Below are 19,236 nucleotides of genomic sequence, written 5' to 3'. Positions count from 1 at the left end.
ATTTTTAGTGCGTCAAATAATTTTCTTCACTTACATTTATTATAGTTTTCAAATTTTTTTGGATACATGAATTCTAAAAATTTTATTTTTTTTACGAGAAAAGTTTGGATTTGAAAAAAAAAATGAACATCCAAAATGGAAAGGCACAAATCCTAAGAGAGATAATTCCAAAAAGTATCTCTGATTTTGAACGATAGGCAAAAAGTGGGTTGTTTGGCTTTGGTAAATATCCAACCATAGGTTAACTAAAGAATTTAATTTTTTCTACTCCTTGAAATTTTTGGATCATTTGGTCATTTGCATCTTCAACATGTTTCTGGCATGCATATCCACCGCATTTAAAACTTGTTATGATCAATTAGATATCTCTTTCTTATAAAATTCCACCAAGCTATTAGCGGCTATAATGTTTGATATAAATGACTTATGGTTTTGGAGTCAACACTCAGTAAAAAATGCCTCGCGCCCCCCCACCTCCACTTCCAATGATAGAAAAACCCAATATATAAAAAACTAAAAGATTTTATGGTCCTTAAAAATCACAGATACGTTTTGGAATTATCTCTCTCAGCATATGTGCATATCAATTTTGGTTGTTCAATTTTTTTCAAATCCAAACTTGAGTTTTCACTCTTCCATTTTTCTCGAAAACAAAAAGATGAGGCAAATAGATCACAACAAAATGAAAATTTTAGAGTTTTTGCATGCAAAAAAATTTAAACTATAATAAATGTAAGTGAAAAAAATTATTTCACGCACTAAAAATGAACACCAAAGTTTTGTTATCCATGTTTGGGAAATTCCACTAGTACAACCCCTTATAGCTTGCTGGAATTTTATAAGAAGGAGATTTCTAATAGATCCTAACATGTTTTAAATGTGGTGGATATGCATGCCTTAAACATGTTGAAAATGCAAATGACCTAATGATCCAAAAATTTCGAGTAGAAAAAATTAAATTCTCAAGTTAATGTGCGGTGGGATATTTACAAGAGCCAAACTACCCACTTTTTGCCTATTTTAAAAAAAGCCGACCTAACAATCATAGATCATCGTAAATATTTTGATCGATTAATAATGTGTAACGACTATAATTTTTGTAAGAAGGGACTTATGATTTGGGAGTCAACACTCAGTTAAAAATGCCTCGCTCCCCTTCTTCTTATGATTGCAAAAACCCAGCATATAAAAAACTAAAAGAGTTTAGAATCCTTAATAATCACAGATACTTTTTGGAATTATCTCTCTCAGCTTGTCATTTCTATTTTGGATGTTCAATTTTTTTTCAAATCCAAACTTGAGTTTTCACTTTCCTTTTTTTCTCGTAAACAAAATAGATCACAACAAAATGAAAATATTAGAGTTTATGTATGCAAAAAAATGACCTAATGATCCAAAAATTTCAAGCAGTAGAAGATGCAAATGACCTAATGATCCAAAAATTTCAAGCAGTAGAAAAAATTAAATTTTCAAGTCAGCGTACGATGGGATATTTACCAAAGCCAAACAACCCACTTTTTGCCTATTTTACAAAAAGCGGACCTAACAATCATAGATCACCGTAAATGTTTTGATCGATTAAAGATGTGTAACGGCTATAATTTTTTTAGAAACAACTTATGGTTTGGGAGTCAACACTCAGTTAAAAAAATCTCGCCCCCTCTTCCGATGATTTCAACACACAAATAAAAAAAACTAAAAGAGTTTACAATCCTTAAAAATCACAGATACTTTTTAGAATTATTCTCTCAGGATTTGTGCATTTCCATTTTGGATTTTCAATTTTTTTTCAAATCCAAACTTCAGTTTTCCCTCTCCCATTTTTCTCATATACAAAAAGATAAGGCAAATTGATCAAAACAAAATGAAAATTTTAGAATTTATGTATGAAAAAAAATGAAAACTATAATAAATTTATGTGCATAACATTATTTCACGCACTAAGAATGAACACCAAAGTTTTGTTATCCATGTTTGGGATATTCAACTAGTACAACCCCCACTAGCTTGGTGGAATTTTATAACAAAGAAATTTCTAATTGAACCTAACATGTTTTAAATGTCGAGGATATGCATGCCTGAAACATGTTGAAGATACAAATGACCTAATGATCCAAAAATTTCAAGGAGTAGAAAAAAATAAATTCTCAAGTTAACGTGCGGTGGGATAATTACCAGAGCCAGACAACTCACTTTTTGTCTATTTTATAAAAAGTTGACCTAACAATCATTGATCAATGTAAATATTTTGATCGATTAATGATGTGTTATGGCTATAATTTTTTTTAGAATTGATTACGGACATCCCCCCCCCCCCCCCCACCCCCTCGTCTTACGTTTGCAAAGCCCAATATATAAAAACTAAAAGTACACAATTTTTAAATGTCACATATACTTTTATGAATTATCTCTCTCAACATTTGTGCCTTTCCATTTTGGATGTTCAATTTTTTTTCATATCCAAACTTGAGATAAGGCAAATAGATCACAACAAAATGAAAATTTAAGAGTTTTTGTATGCAAAAAGTTTAAAACTATAATAAATGTAAGTGAAGAAAATTATTTCATGCACTAAAAATGAACACCAAAGTTTTGTGATCCATGTTTGGGAAATTCCACTAGAACAACCCCAAATAACTTAGTGGAATTTTATAAGAAAGAGATTTCTAATTGAATCCTAACAACTTTTAAATGTGGTGGATATGCATGCCCTAAACAAGTTGAAGATGTGAATGACCTAATGATATAAATATTTCAAGGAGTAGAAAAAATTAAATTCTCAAGTTGACGTGCGGTGAGATATTTATCAGAGCCAAACAACCCACTTTTTGCCTATTTTACAAAAAGCGGACCTAAAAAAAATAGATCATCGTAAATGTTTTGATCGATTAACAATGTATAATGGCTATAATTTTTGTTAGAAATGACCTAAGGTTTGGGAGTCAACACTCAGCTTAAAATGCCTCGCCCCCCCTCTTCTTATGATTGCAAAACCCAATATATAAAAAACTAAAAGAGTTTACAATCCTCAATAATCACTGATACTTTTTGGAATTATCTCTCTCAACATTTGTGCATTTCTATTTTGGATGTTAAATTTTTTTAAAAATCCAAACATGAATTTTCACTCTCCTTTTTTTCTCGTAAACAAAAAGACAAGGCAAAAAGATCACAAAAAAATGAAAATTTTAGAATTTATGTATGCAAAAAAATGAAAACTATAATGAATGTCAATTCAAAAGCTTATTTCACGCACTAAAAATGAACACCAAAGTTTTGTTATCCATTTGTCGGAAATTTCACTAGTACAACCCCTAATAGCTTGGTGGAATTTTATAAGAAAGAAATTTCTAATTGAATCCAAACATGTTTTAAATGTGGTGGATATGCGTGCCTGAAACATGTTGAAGATGCAAATGACCTAATGATCCAAAAATGTCAAGGAGTAGAAAAAATTAAATTCTCAAGTTAATGTGCGGTGGGATATTTACAAGAGCCAAACTACCCACTTTTTGCCTATTTTAAAAAAGGCCGACCTAACAATCATAGATCATCGTAAATATTTTGATCGATTAATAATGTATAACGACTATAATTTTTGTAAGAAGGGACTTATGATTTGGGAGTCAACACTCAGTTAAAAATGCCTCGCTCCCCTTCTTCTTATGATTGCAAAAACCCAACATATTAAAAACTAAAAGAGTTTAGAATCCTTAATAATCACAGATACTTTTTGAAATTATCTCTCTCAGCTTTTGTCATTTCTATTTTGGATGTTCAATTTTTTTTCAAATCCAAACTTGAGTTTTCACTTTCCTTTTTTTCTCGTAAACAAAATAGATCACAACAAAATGAAAATATTAGAGTTTATGTATGCAAAAAAATGACCTAATGATCCAAAAATTTCAAGCAGTAGAAGATGCAAATGACCTAATGATCCAAAAATTTCAAGCAGTAGAAAAAATTAAATTTTCAAGTCAGCGTACGATGGGATATTTACCAAAGCCAAACAACCCACTTTTTGCCTATTTTACGAAAAGCGGACCTAACAATCATAGATCACCGTAAATGTTTTGATCGATTAAAGATGTGTAACGGCTATAATTTTTTTAGAAACAACTTATGGTTTGGGAGTCAACACTCAGTTAAAAAAATCTCGCCCCCTCTTCCGATGATTTCAACACACAAATAAAAAAAACTAAAAGAGTTTACAATCCTTAAAAATCACAGATACTTTTTAGAATTATTCTCTCAGGATTTGTGCATTTCCATTTTGGATTTTCAATTTTTTTTCAAATCCAAACTTCAGTTTTCCCTCTCCCATTTTTCTCATATACAAAAAGATAAGGCAAATTGATCAAAACAAAATGAAAATTTTAGAATTTATGTATGAAAAAAAATGAAAACTATAATAAATTTATGTGCATAACATTATTTCACGCACTAAGAATGAACACCAAAGTTTTGTTATCCATGTTTGGGATATTCAACTAGTACAACCCCCACTAGCTTGGTGGAATTTTATAACAAAGAAATTTCTAATTGAACCTAACATGTTTTAAATGTCGAGGATATGCATGCCTGAAACATGTTGAAGATACAAATGACCTAATGATCCAAAAATTTCAAGGAGTAGAAAAAAATAAATTCTCAAGTTAACGTGCGGTGGGATAATTACCAGAGCCAGACAACTCACTTTTTGTCTATTTTATAAAAAGTTGACCTAACAATCATTGATCAATGTAAATGTTTTGATCGATTAATGATGTGTTATGGCTATAATTTTTTTTAGAATTGATTACGGTCATCCCCCCCCCCCCCCCCCCCCCAACCCCCTCTTCTTACGTTTGCAAAACCCAATATATAAAAACTAAAAGTACACAATTTTTAAATGTCACATATACTTTTATGAATTATCTCTCTCAACATTTGTGCCTTTCCATTTTGGATGTTCAATTTTTTTTCATATCCAAACTTGAGATAAGGCAAATAGATCACAACAAAATGAAAATTTAAGAGTTTTTGTATGCAAAAAGTTTAAAACTATAATAAATGTAAGTGAAGAAAATTATTTCATGCACTAAAAATGAACACCAAAGTTTTGTTATCCATGTTTGGGAAATTCCACTAGAACAACCCCAAATAACTTAGTGGAGTTTTATAAGAAAGAGATTTCTAATTGAATCCTAACAAGTTTTAAATGTGGTGGATATGCATGCCCTAAATATGTTGAAGATGTGAATGACCTAATGATATAAATATTTCAAGGAGTAGAAAAAATTAAATTCTCAAGTTGACGTGCGGTGAGATATTTATCAGAGCCAAACAACCCACTTTTTGCCTATTTTACAAAAAGCGGACCTAAAAATAATAGATCATCGTAAATGTTTTGATCGATTAACAATGTATAATGGCTATAATTTTTGTTAGAAATGACCTAAGGTTTGGGAGTCAACACTCAGCTTAAAATACCTCGCCCCCCCTCTTCTTATGATTGCAAAACCCAATATATAAAAAACTAAAAGAGTTTACAATCCTCAATAATCACCGATACTTTTTGGAATTATCTCTCTCAACATTTGTGCATTTCTATTTTGGATGTTAAATTTTTTTAAAAATCCAAACATGAATTTTCACTCTCCTTTTTTTCTCGTAAACAAAAAGACAAGGCAAAAAGATCACAAAAAAATGAAAATTTTAGAATTTATGTATGCAAAAAAATGAAAACTATAATGAATGTCAATTCAAAAACTTATTTCACGCACTAAAAATGAACACCAAAGTTTTGTTATCCATTTGTCGGAAATTTCACTAGTACAACCCCTAATAGCTTGTTGGAATTTTATAAGAAAGAAATTTCTAATTGAATCCAAACATGTTTTAAATGTGGTGGATATGCGTGCCTGAAACATGTTGAAGATGCAAATGACCTAATGATCCAAAAATGTCAAGGAGTAGAAAAAATTAAATTCTCAAGTTAATGTGCGGTGGGATATTTACAAGAGCCAAACTACCCACTTTTTGCCTATTTTAAAAAAAGCCGACCTAACAATCATAGATCATCGTAAATATTTTGATCGATTAATAATGTGTAACGACTATAATTTTTGTAAGAAGGGACTTATGATTTGGGAGTCAACACTCAGTTAAAAATGCCTGCTCCCCTTCTTCTTATGATTGCAAAAACCCAGCATATAAAAAACTAAAAGAGTTTAGAATCCTTAATAATCACAGATACTTTTTGGAATTATCTCTCTCAGCTTTTGTCATTTCTATTTTGGATGTTCAATTTTTTTTCAAATCCAAACTTGAGTTTTCACTTTCCTTTTTTTCTCGTAAACAAAATAGATCACAACAAAATGAAAATATTAGAGTTTATGTATGCAAAAAAATGACCTAATGATCCAAAAATTTCAAGCAGTAGAAGATGCAAATGACCTAATGATCCAAAAATTTCAAGCAGTAGAAAAAATTAAATTTTCAAGTCAGCGTACGATGGGATATTTACCAAAGCCAAACAACCCACTTTTTGCCTATTTTACAAAAAGCGGACCTAACAATCATAGATCACCGTAAATGTTTTGATCGATTAAAGATGTGTAACGGCTATAATTTTTTTAGAAACAACTTATGGTTTGGGAGTCAACACTCAGTTAAAAAAATCTCGCCCCCTCTTCCGATGATTTCAACACACAAATAAAAAAAACTAAAAGAGTTTACAATCCTTAAAAATCACAGATACTTTTTAGAATTATTCTCTCAGGATTTGTGCATTTCCATTTTGGATTTTCAATTTTTTTTCAAATCCAAACTTCAGTTTTCCCTCTCCCATTTTTCTCATATACAAAAAGATAAGGCAAATTGATCAAAACAAAATGAAAATTTTAGAATTTATGTATGAAAAAAAATGAAAACTATAATAAATTTATGTGCATAACATTATTTCACGCACTAAGAATGAACACCAAAGTTTTGTTATCCATGTTTGGGATATTCAACTAGTACAACCCCCACTAGCTTGGTGGAATTTTATAACAAAGAAATTTCTAATTGAACCTAACATGTTTTAAATGTCGAGGATATGCATGCCTGAAACATGTTGAAGATACATATGACCTAATGATCCAAAAATTTCAAGGAGTAGAAAAAAATAAATTCTCAAGTTAACGTGCGGTGGGATAATTACCAGAGCCAGACAACTCACTTTTTGTCTATTTTATAAAAATTTGACCTAACAATCATTGATCAATGTAAATGTTTTGATCGATTAATGATGTGTTATGGCTATAATTTTTTTTAGAATTGATTACGGTCATCTCCCCCCCCCCCCCCCCCCCCCCCCCTCTTCTTACGTTTGCAAAGCCCAATATATAAAAACTAAAAGTACACAATTTTTAAATGTCACATATACTTTAATGAATTATCTCTCTCAACATTTGTGCCTTTCCATTTTGGATGTTCAATTTTTTTTCATATCCAAACTTGAGATAAGGCAAATAGATCACAACAAAATGAAAATTTAAGAGTTTTTGTATGCAAAAAGTTTAAAACTATAATAAATGTAAGTGAAGAAAATTATTTCATGCACTAAAAATGAACACCAAAGTTTTGTTATCCATGTTTGGGAAATTCCTCTAGAACAACCCCAAATAACTTAGTGGAATTTTATAAGAAAGAGATTTCTAATTGAATCCTAACAAGTTTTAAATGTGGTGGATATGCATGCCCTAAACATGTTGAAGATGTGAATGACCTAATGATATAAATATTTCAAGGAGTAGAAAAAATTAAATTCTCAAGTTGACGTGCGGTGAGATATTTATCAGAGCCAAACAACCCACTTTTTGCCAATTTTACAAAAAGCGGACCTAAAAAAAATAGATCATCGTAAATGTTTTGATCGATTAACAATGTATAATGGCTATAATTTTTGTTAGAAATGACCTAAGGTTTGGGAGTCAACACTCACCTTAAAATGCCTCGCCCCCCCTCTTCTTATGATTGCAAAACCCAATATATAAAAAACTAAAAGAGTTTACAATCCTCAATAATCACTGATACTTTTTGGAATTATCTCTCTCAACATTTGTGCATTTCTATTTTGGATGTTAAATTTTTTTAAAAATCCAAACATGAATTTTCACTCTCCTTTTTTTCTCGTAAACAAAAAGACAAGGCAAAAAGATCACAAAAAAATGAAAATTTTAGAATTTATGTATGCAAAAAAATGAAAACTATAATGAATGTCAATTCAAAAACTTATTTCACGCACTAAAAATGAACACCAAAGTTTTGTTATCCATTTGTCGGAAATTTCACTAGTACAACCCCTAATAGCTTGGTGGAATTTTATAAGAAAGAAATTTCTAATTGAATCCAAACATGTTTTAAATGTGGTGGATATGCGTGCCTGAAACATGTTGAAGATGCAAATGACCTAATGATCCAAAAATGTCAAGGAGTAGAAAAAATTAAATTCTCAAGTTAACGTACAATGGGATATTTACAAGAGCCAAACTACCCACTTTTTGCCTATTTTTCGACAAGCAGACCTAACAATCATAGATCATCGTAAATGTTTTGATCAATGAATAATATGTAATGGCTATAATTTTTGATAGAAATGACTTATGGTTTGGGAGTCAATACTCAGGTAAAAAAAAACACATACCCCACCCTCCCCCCCCCCCCCCCCCCCCCCCCCCCCCCTAATCAGATGATAGCAAAACCCCAATATATAAAAATATCATAGAGTTTACATTCCTTAAAAATCATTGATACGTCTTGGAATTATCTCTCTCAGCATTTGTGAATTTCCATTTTGGATCTTCAATTTTTTTCAAATCCAAACTTGAGTTTTCACTCTTCCATTTTTCTCGTAAAAAAAAGATAAGGCAAAAAGATCACAACAAAATGAAAATTTTAGAGTTTATGTATGTAAAAAATTTAAAACAATAATAAATGTTAGTCAAGAAAATTATTTCACCAACTAAAAATGAACACCAAAGTTTTGTTATCCATGTTTGGGAAATTCCACTAGTACAACCCCTAATAGCTTGGTCAAATTTTATAAGACAGAGATTTCTAATTGATCCTAACATGTTTTGAATGTGGTGGATATGCATGCCTTAAACATGTTGAAGATGCAAATGACCTAATGATCCAAAAATTTCAAGGAGTAGAAAAATTTTAATTCTCAAGTTAATGTGCGGTGAGATATTTACCAGAGCAAAACAACCCACTTTTTGCATATTTTACAAAAAGCGGACCAAACAATCATAGAACATCGTAAATGTTTTGATCGATTAAAAATGTGTAATGGCTACATTTTTTGTTAGAAATGACTTATGGTTTGGGAGTCAACACTCAATTAAAAATGCCTCGCCCCCATTCTACCTACCCCCCCCCCCCCCCCCCCCCCCCCCCCCCTCTTCCGATGATTGCAAAACCAATTATATAATAAACCAAAAGAGTTTACAATCTGTAAAAATTAAAGATACTTTTTGGAATTATCTCTCTCAGCATTTGTGCATTTCCATTTTGGATGTTCAATTTTTTTTCAAATCCAATATTTGAGTTTTCACTCTCCCATTTTTCTTGAAAACAAAACCAAAGGGCCAAAAGATCACAACAAAATTAAAATTTTAGAGTTTATGTATGCAAAAAATTGAAAACTTTAATGAATGTAAGTGAAGAAAATTATTTCACGCACTAAAAATGAACACCAAAGTGTTGTTATCCAAGTTTCGGAAATTCCACTAGTACAACCCCTAATAGCATGGTCGAATTTTATAAGAAAGTTATTTCTGATTGATCCTAACCTGTTTTTAATGTGGTGGATATGCATGCCTAAAACATGTTGAAGATGCAAATGACCTAATAATCCATAAATTTCAAGGAGTGGAAAAAATTAAATTTTCAAGTTAATGTGCGGTGGGATATTTACCAGAGCCAAACAACCCACCTTTTGACTATTTTACAAAAAGTTGACATAACAATCATAGATCTTCGTAAATGTTTTATCAATGAATGATGTGTAACAACTATAATTTTGTTAGAAAAGACATATGGTTTGGGAGTCAACACTCTGTTAAAAATGTCTCCCCCCCCCCCCCCGTTCCCCTCTTCCGATGATTGAAAAACCCAATATATAAAAAGCTAAAAGAGTTTACAATCCTGAAAAATCACTCACACTTTTTGGAATTATCTCTTTCAGCATTTGTGCATTTACATTTTGGATGTTCGATTTTTTTTCAAATCCAAACTTGAGTTTTCACTCTCCCATTTTTCTCATAAACAAAAAGATAAAGTTAATAGATCACAACAAAATGAAAATTTTAGAGTTGACGTATGCAAAAAATTAAAAACGATAATAAATTTAAGTGAAGAAAACTATTTCAGGGCAAAAAATGAACACCAAAGTTTTGTTATCCATGTTTGGGAAATTCCACTAGTACAACCCCTAATAGCTTGGTGGAATTTCATAAGAAAGAGATTTCTAATTGATCCTAACATGTTTTAAATGTGGTGGATATATGTTGAAGATGCAAATGACCTTATGATCCAAAAATTTCAAGGAGTAAAAAAAATTAAATTCTCAAGTTAATGTGCAGTGGGGTATTTTCCAAAGCCAAAATACCCACTCTTTGCCTATTTAACAAAAATCGGATATAACAATCATAGATCATCGTAAATGTTTTGAACGATTATTGATGTATAACGGCTATAATTTTTGTTAAAAATACGTCGCTCCCCTCTTCCGATGATTCCAAAACCCAATATATACAAAACTAAAAGAGTTTAAAATACTTTAAAATAAAAGATACTTTTTGGAATTATATATCTCAGCATTTGTGCATTTCCATTTTCAATGTTCAATTTTTTTTCAAATCCAAACTCGAGTTTTTTCTCTCCCATTTTTCCCGTAAATAAAAAGATAAGGCAAATAGATCACAACAAAATGAAAATTTTAGAGTTTAAGTTTTAAAAAAAATGAAAACAATAATAAATGTAAGTGAACAAAATTATTTAACGCACTAAAAAAGAGCACCAAATTTTTGTTATCCTTGTTTGGGAAATGTCATTAGTACAACCCTAATAGCTTGGTGGAATTTTATCAGAAAGAGATTTATAATTGATTCTAACAATTTGTAAATGTGGTGGATAGGCATGCCTGAAACATGTTGAAGATGCAAATGACCTAATATTTCAAAAATTTCTAGGAGTAGAAAAAAATAAATTCTCAAGTTAACGTGCGGTAGGATATTTGCCAGAGCCAAACAACCCACTTTTTGTCTATTTTACAAAAAGTGGACCTTACAATCATACATCATCGTAAATATTTTGATCCATTACAGACGTGTAACGGGTATAATTTTTGTTAGAAATGACTTATGGTTTGGGAGCCAACACTCAGTTTTAAATGCTTCGCTCGACCCCTCCCTTCCCCCCCCCCCCCCCCCCCCCCCCCACTCTTCCGAAGATTACAAAACCCAATATATAAAAAACTAAAAGACTTGAGTTTTCAATCTCCCATTTTTCTTGTAAATAAAAAAATAAGGTAAATAGATCACAACAAAATGAAAATTTTAGAGTTTATGTATACAAAAAAATGAAAACAATAATAAATGTAAGTGAAGAAAATTATTTCACGTACTAAAAATGAACACCAAAGTTTTGTTATCCATGTTTGGGAAATTCCACTGGTACAATCCCTAATAGCTTGGTGGAATTTTAGAAGAAAGAGATTTCTAATTAATCCTAACATGTTTTAAATGTGGTGGATATTCATGCCTAAAACATGTTGATGATACAAATGACCTAATGATCTTAAAATTTCAAGGATAGAAAAAATTAAATTCTCAAGTTAACGTGCGGTGGCATATTTACCAGAGCCAAACAACCCACTTTTTGCCTATTTAAAAAAAATCGGACCTAGCAATCATAGATGATCGTAAATGTTTTGAACAATTAATGATGTATCACGGCTATAATTTTTGTTAGAAATGACTATTGGCCATGGAGTCAATACTCAGTTAAAAATGCCTCGCCCCCCTCTTCCCATGATAGCAAAACCCAATATATAAAAAACTAAAAGAGTTTAAAATCCTTAAAAATCACAGAAAATTTTTGGAATTATCTCTCTAAGCATTTGTGCATTTCCATTCTGGATGTTAATTTTTTTTCAAATCCAAACTTGAGTTTTCACTCTCCCATTTTTCTCGTAAACAAAAAGATAAGGCAAATAGATCACTTCAAAATGAAAATTTAAGAGTTTAAGTATGCAAAAAATTAAAAACTATAACAAATGTAAGTAAAGAAAATTATTTCACGCACTAAAAATGAACACCAAAGTTTTGTTATCCATGTTAGGGAAATTCTACAAGTACAACCCCTTATAGTTTTGTGGAATTTTATAAGAAAGAGATTTCTAATTGATCCTAACATGTTTTAAATGTGAGGGATATGCATGCCTGAAACATGTTGAAGACCTAACATGCTAAAAATTGAAAAATATAGTAAATTTAAGTGAAGAAAATTATTTCACGAACTAATAATGAACACTATTGTTTTGTTATCCATCTTAGGTAAATTGCACTAGTACAACCCCTAATAGCCTGGAAGAATTTTAGAAGAAAGAGATTTCTAACTGAATCCTAACATGTTTAAATGTGGTGGATATGCATGACTAAAATATGTTGAAGATGCAAATGACCTAATGATCCAAAAATTTCAAGGAGTAGAAAAACCTAATAATCATAGATCATCATAAATGTTTTGATCGATTAATTATAATTTTTCTTAGAAATGACTTATGGTTTGGGAGTCAAAACTCAATTAAAATGGCCTCCCCCCCCCCCTTCTTCCGATGATTACAAAACCCAATATATTATAAACTAAAAGAGTTTACAATCTTTAAAAATCATAGATACTTTTTGGAATTATCTCTCTCAGCATTTGTGTATTTCCTTTTTTGAAGTTAGATTTTTTTTCCAAACCAAACTTGAGTTTTCACTCTCCCATTTTTCTCGTAAACAAAAAGATAAGGCAAATAGATCACAACAAAAAGAAAATTTTAGAGTTTATGTATGCAAAAAATTAAAAACTATAATGAATGTAGGTGAAGAAAATTATTTCATGCACTAAAAATGAACACCAAAGTATTATAATCAATGTTTAGGAAATTCCTCTAGTACAACCCCTAATAGCTTGGTGGAGTTTTATTAGAGAGAGATTTCTAATTGATCAACATGTTTTAAATGTGGTGGATATGCATGCCTGAAACATGTTGAAGATGCAAATGACCTAATGATCCAAAAATTTCAAGAAGTAGAAAAAATTAAATTCTCAAGTAAACGTGCGATGGGATATTTACTAGAGCCAAACAACCCACTTTTTGCCTATTTAACAAAAAGCAAACCTTACAATCATAGATCATCATAATTGTTTTGATCAATTAATGATGTGTAACGGCTATAATTTTTGCTAGAAATGACTTATGCTTTGGGTGTCAACACTCAGATAAAAATGCATCGCCCCCCCTCTTCCGATGATAGAGAAACCAAATATATAATAAACTAAAAAATTTCACAATCCTTAAAAATCACAGATTCTTTTTGGAATTACCTCTCTCAGCATTTGTGCTTTTCCATTTAGGAAGTTCCATTTTTTTTCAAATTCAAAATTGAGTTTTCACTCTCCCATTTTTCTCTTAAACAAAAGGATAAGGTAAATAGATCACAACAAAATGAAAATTTTAGAGTTTATGTATGCAAAAAATTGAAAACTATAACGAATGTAAGTAAAGAATATTATTTCACGCACCAAAAATGAACACAAAGTTTTGTTATCCATGTTTGGGAAATTCCATTAGTACAACCCCAATAGCTTGGTGGAATTTTATAAGAAAGATTTCTAATTGATCCTAACTTGTTTTAAATGTAGTGGATAAGTATGCCTGAAACATGTTGAATATGCAAATGACCTAATGATCCAAAAATTTCAATGAGTAGAAAAAATTAAATTCTCAAGTTAAACAGTGGGATATTTACATGAGCCAAACAACCCACTTTTTGCCTAGTTCACAAAAAGTGGACCTAACAATCATAGATCATTGTAAATATTTCTATCGATTAATGATGTGTAACGGCTATAATTTTTGTTAGAAATGATTTATGGTTTGGGAGTGAACACTCAGATAAAAATGCCTTGCCACCCCTCTTCCGATGATTGCAAAACCCAATATATAAAAAAATAAAAGAGTTTACAATCCTTAAAAATCATAGATACTTTTTGGAATTATAGCTCTCGGCATTTGTGCATTTCCATTTTGGATGTTCAATTTTTTTTCAAGTCAAAACTTGAGTATTAACACTCCCATTTTTCTCGTAATAAAAACGTTAAGGCAAATAGATCACAACAAAATGAAAATTTTACAGTTTATGAATGCTAAAAATTAAAAACTATAATAAATGTAAGTCAAGAAAATTATTTCATGTACTAACAATGAACACTAAAGTTTTGTTATCCATGTTAGGGCAATTCCACTAGTACAACTCCTAATAGCTTGGTGGAATTTTATAAGAAAAAGTTTTCTAACTGAATCCTAACATGTTTTAAATGTGGTGGATATGCATGATTGAAACATATTGCAGATGCAAATGAGCTAATGATCCAAAAATTTCGAGTAGAAAAAATTAAATTCTCTAGTTAACAACCCACTTTTGCCAGTTTTACAAAAAGCGGACCTAACAATCATATATCATCATAAATATTTTGATCGATTAATGATGTGTAACGGCTATAATTTTTATTAGAAATGACTTATGGTTTGGGAGTCAACACTCAGTTAAAAATGCCTCGCCTCCCCTCTTCTATTGATTGCAAAACCCAATATATTATAAACTACAAGAGTTTACAATCTTTAAAAATCACAAATACATTTTGGAATTATCTCTCTTAGCATTTGTGCATTTCCTTTTTTTGAAGTTCAATTTTTTTTCAAAACCAAACTTGAGTTTTCACTCTCCCATTTTTCTCGTAAACCAAAAGATAAGGCAAATAGATCACAACAGAATAAAATTTTTGGACTTTAGGTATGCATAAAATTGAAAACTATAATGAATGTAAGTGAAGAAAATTATTTCACACACTAAAAAAGGAGCACAAAGTTTTATTATCGATGTTTGGGAAATTCCACAAGTACAACCACTAATAGCTTGGTGGAATTTTATTAGAGAGAGATTTCTAATTGATCCTAACATGTTTTAAAGGTAGTGGATATGCATGCCTGAAACATGTTGAAGATGCAAATGACCTAATGATCCAAAAATTTCAAGGAGTAGAAAAAATTAAATCCTCAAGTTAACGTGCGGTGGGATATTTACCAAAGCCAAACAACCCACTTTTTGCCTATTTAACAAAAAGCGAACCTTACAATCATAGATCATCGTAAATGTTTTGATCTTTTAATGATGTCTAACTACTATAATTTTTGTTAGAAATGACTTATGCTTTGGGAGTCAACACTCAGATAAAAATACATCGCCCCCCTCTTTCGATGATACCGAAACCTAATATATAATAAACTAAAAGAGTTTACAATCCTTAAAAATCGCAGATTCTTTTTGGAATTACCTCTCTCAGCATTTGTACATTTCTATTTTGGAAGTTCAATTTATTTTCAAATCCAAACCTGAGTTTTCACTCTCCCATTTTTCTCGTAAAGAAAAAGATAAGGTAAATTGATCACAACAAAATGAAAATTTTAGAGTTTATGTATGAAAAAAATGGAAAAATATAATAAATGTAAGTGAAGAAAATTATTTCATGCACTAAAAATGTACACCAAAGCTTTTTTATCCATGTTTGGGAAATTCCACTAGTACAACCCCTAATAGCGTGGTGGAATTTTATAAGAAAGAGATTTCTAATTGATCCTAACATGTTTTAAATGTGGTGGACATGCATGCCTGAAACATGTTGAAGATTCAAATGACCTAATGATCCAAAAACTTCAAGGAGAAGAAAAAATTAAATTCACAAGTTAACGTGCAATGGGATATTTACCAAAGCCAAACAACCCACTTTTTGTCTATTTTACAAAAAGATGACCTAACAATCATAGATCAACATAAATGTTTAGATTGATTAATGATGTGTGACCACTATAATTTTTATTAAAAAGGACTTTTGGTTCGTTAAGACTCAGTTAAAAAAGTCTAACCCCATCCCCCATCCCCCACCCCCCCCCCCCCCCCCCCCCCCCCCCCCCCCCCCCCCCCTCCTTCCCTTCTCTCCACTTCTGATGATAGCAAAATCCAATATATAAAAACTAAAAGAGTTTACAATCCTTAAAAATCACATATACTTGTTGGAATTATCTCTATCAGAATTTGTTCATTTCCTTTTTGGATGTTCAATTTTTTTTCAAATCCAAACTTAAGTTTTCACTCACCCTTTTTTTCTCGTAAACAAAAAGATAAGGCAAATAGATCATAACAAAATGAAACTTTTAGAGTTTATGTATGCATAAAATTGAAAATTATAATAAATATAAGTGAGAAAAATTATTTCGCACACTAAAAATGAACACAAAAGTTTCTTATCCATGTTTGGCAAATTCCACTAGTACAACCCCTAATAGCTTGGTGGAATTTTATAAGAGAGAGATTTCAAATTGATCCTAACATGTTTTAAATGTGGTGGATATTCATGCCTGAAACATGTTGAAGATGCAAATGACCTAATGATCGAAAAATTTGAAGGAGTAGAAAAAATAAGTTCTCATGTTAACGTGCGGTGGGATATTTACCAGAGCTAGACAACCCACTTTTTGCCAATTTTACAAAAAGCGGACCTAATAATCATAGATCATCGTAAATGTTTTGAACGATTAATGATGTGTAACGGCTATAATTTTTGTTAGAAATAACTTATGGTTTGGGAGTCAACACTCAGTTACAACGCCCGCCCCCCTCTTTCGATGATTACAAAACTCATTATATGAAAAACTAAAAGAGTTTACAATCCTTAAAAATCACAGATACTTTTTGGAATTTCTCTCTTATCATTTGTGCATTACCATTTAGGATGTTCATTTTCAAATCCAAACTTCTGTTTTCACTCTCCCTTTTTTCTGGTAAACAAAAAGATAAAGCAAATAGATCACAATAAAAGGAAAATTTAAAGTTTATGTATGCAAAAAATTAAAAACTATAATAAATGTAAGTGAAGAAAATTATTTCACGCACAAAAAAGAAATCCAAAGTTTTGTTATCCATGTTTGGGAAATTCCACTAGTACAACCCCTAAAAGCTTGGTAGAATTTTGTAATAAAGAGATTTCTAATTGATCCTCACATGTTTTAAATGTGGTGGATATTCATGCCTAAAACATGTTGATGACGCAAATGATCGAATGATCCAAAAATTTGAAGGATAGAAACTTTTAAATTCTCAAGTGAACGTACGGTGGGATATTTACCAGAGCCAAACAACCCACTTTTTGCCTATTTTACAAAAAGTGAACCTAACAATAATAGATCATCGTAAATGTTTTGATGGATTAATGATGAGTAATGGCTATGATTTTTGTTAGAAATGACTTATGGTTTGGGAGCCAACACTCAGATAAAAATGCCTCGCCCCCCTCTACTGATCATTGCAAAACCCAATATATAAAAAACTAAATGAGTTTACAATCCCCAAAAATCACAGTTACTTTTTAGAATTTTCTCTCTCAGCATTTGTGCATTTCCGTTTTGGATGTTCAATTTTTTTAAATCCAAACTTGAATCTTCACTCTCCCATTTTTCTCGTAATAAAAAATAAAAGGCAAATTGATAAAAATAAAATGAAAATTTTAGAGTTTATGTGTGAAAAAAATTGAAAACTATAATAAATTTAAGTGAATAAAATTATTTCACGCACTAACAATGAACACCAATGTTTTGTTATCCCTGTTAGGGAAATTCCAGTAGTACAACCCCTAATAGCTTGGTGGAATTTTATAAGAAAGAGATTTCCAATTGAATCCTAACATGTTTTAAAAGTGGTGGATATGCATGCCTGAAACATGTTGAAGATGCAAATGACCGTATGCTCCAAAAATTTAGAGTAGAAAAAATTAAATTTTTAAGTTAACGTGCGGTGTGATATTTACAAGAGCAAAACAACCCACTTTATGCCAATTTTACAAAAAGCGGGCCTAACAATCACAGATCATCGAAAATGTTTTTATCGATTAATGATGTGTAATGGCTATAATTTTTCTTAGAAATGACTTATGGTTAAGAAGTCAACACTCAGTAAAAAATGCCTCGGCACCACTCTTCCGATGATTGCAAAACCCAATATATTATAAACTAAAAGAGTTTACAATCTTAAAAAATCACAGATACTTTTTGGAATTATCTCTCTCAGCATTTGTGCATTTCCATTTTGGATGTTCAATTTTTTTGCAAATCCAAACTTGAGTTTTCAATCTCCCATTTTTCTCAGAAACAAAAAAATAAGTCAAATAGACCACAAAAAATGAAAATTTTAGAGTTTATGTATGCAAAAAATTGAAAACTATAATAAATGTAAGTGAAGAAATTATTTCACGTACTAAAAATTTATACCATTGTTTTATTATCCATTTCGGGAAATTCCATTACTACAATCCCTAATAGCTTGGTGGAATTTTAGAAGAAAGAGATTTCTAATTGATCCTAACAAGTTTTAAATGTGGTGGATATGCATGTCTGAAACATGTTGAAGATGCAAATGACCTAATGATCCAAAAATTTCAAGGAGTAGTAAAAATTAAATTCTCAAGTTTACGTGCGGTGGGATATTTACCACTTTTAGCCAATTTTACAAATAGCTGACCTAACAATCATTGATCATCGTAAATTTTTTGATCGATTAATGATGTATAACGGTTAATATTTTTGTTACAAATGACTTATGGTTTGGGTGTCAACACTATGTTAAAAATGCCAGCCTCACCCCCCCCCCCCCCCCCCCCCCCCCGCCCCTCACTTTCGATGATTGCAAAACCCAATATATAAAAAACTAAAAGACTTTACAGTCCTCAAAAATCAAAGATTCTTTTTGGAATTACGTCTCTCAGCATTGGTGCATTTCCATTTTGGATGTTCAATTTTTTTTCAAAACCAAACTTGAGTTTTCACTCTCCCACTTTTCTCGTAAAAGAAAAGATATGGCAAATAGATCACAACAATATGAAAGT

This window comes from Aristolochia californica, unplaced genomic scaffold (assembly GCF_029961685.1).
Source record: "Aristolochia californica isolate CCGP_79_NKW_82.1479 unplaced genomic scaffold, dmAriCali1.0.hap1 SCAF_6, whole genome shotgun sequence".
NCBI classification, from domain to species: domain Eukaryota; kingdom Viridiplantae; phylum Streptophyta; class Magnoliopsida; order Piperales; family Aristolochiaceae; genus Aristolochia; species Aristolochia californica.
This window is presented reverse-complemented; position numbering follows the sequence as displayed.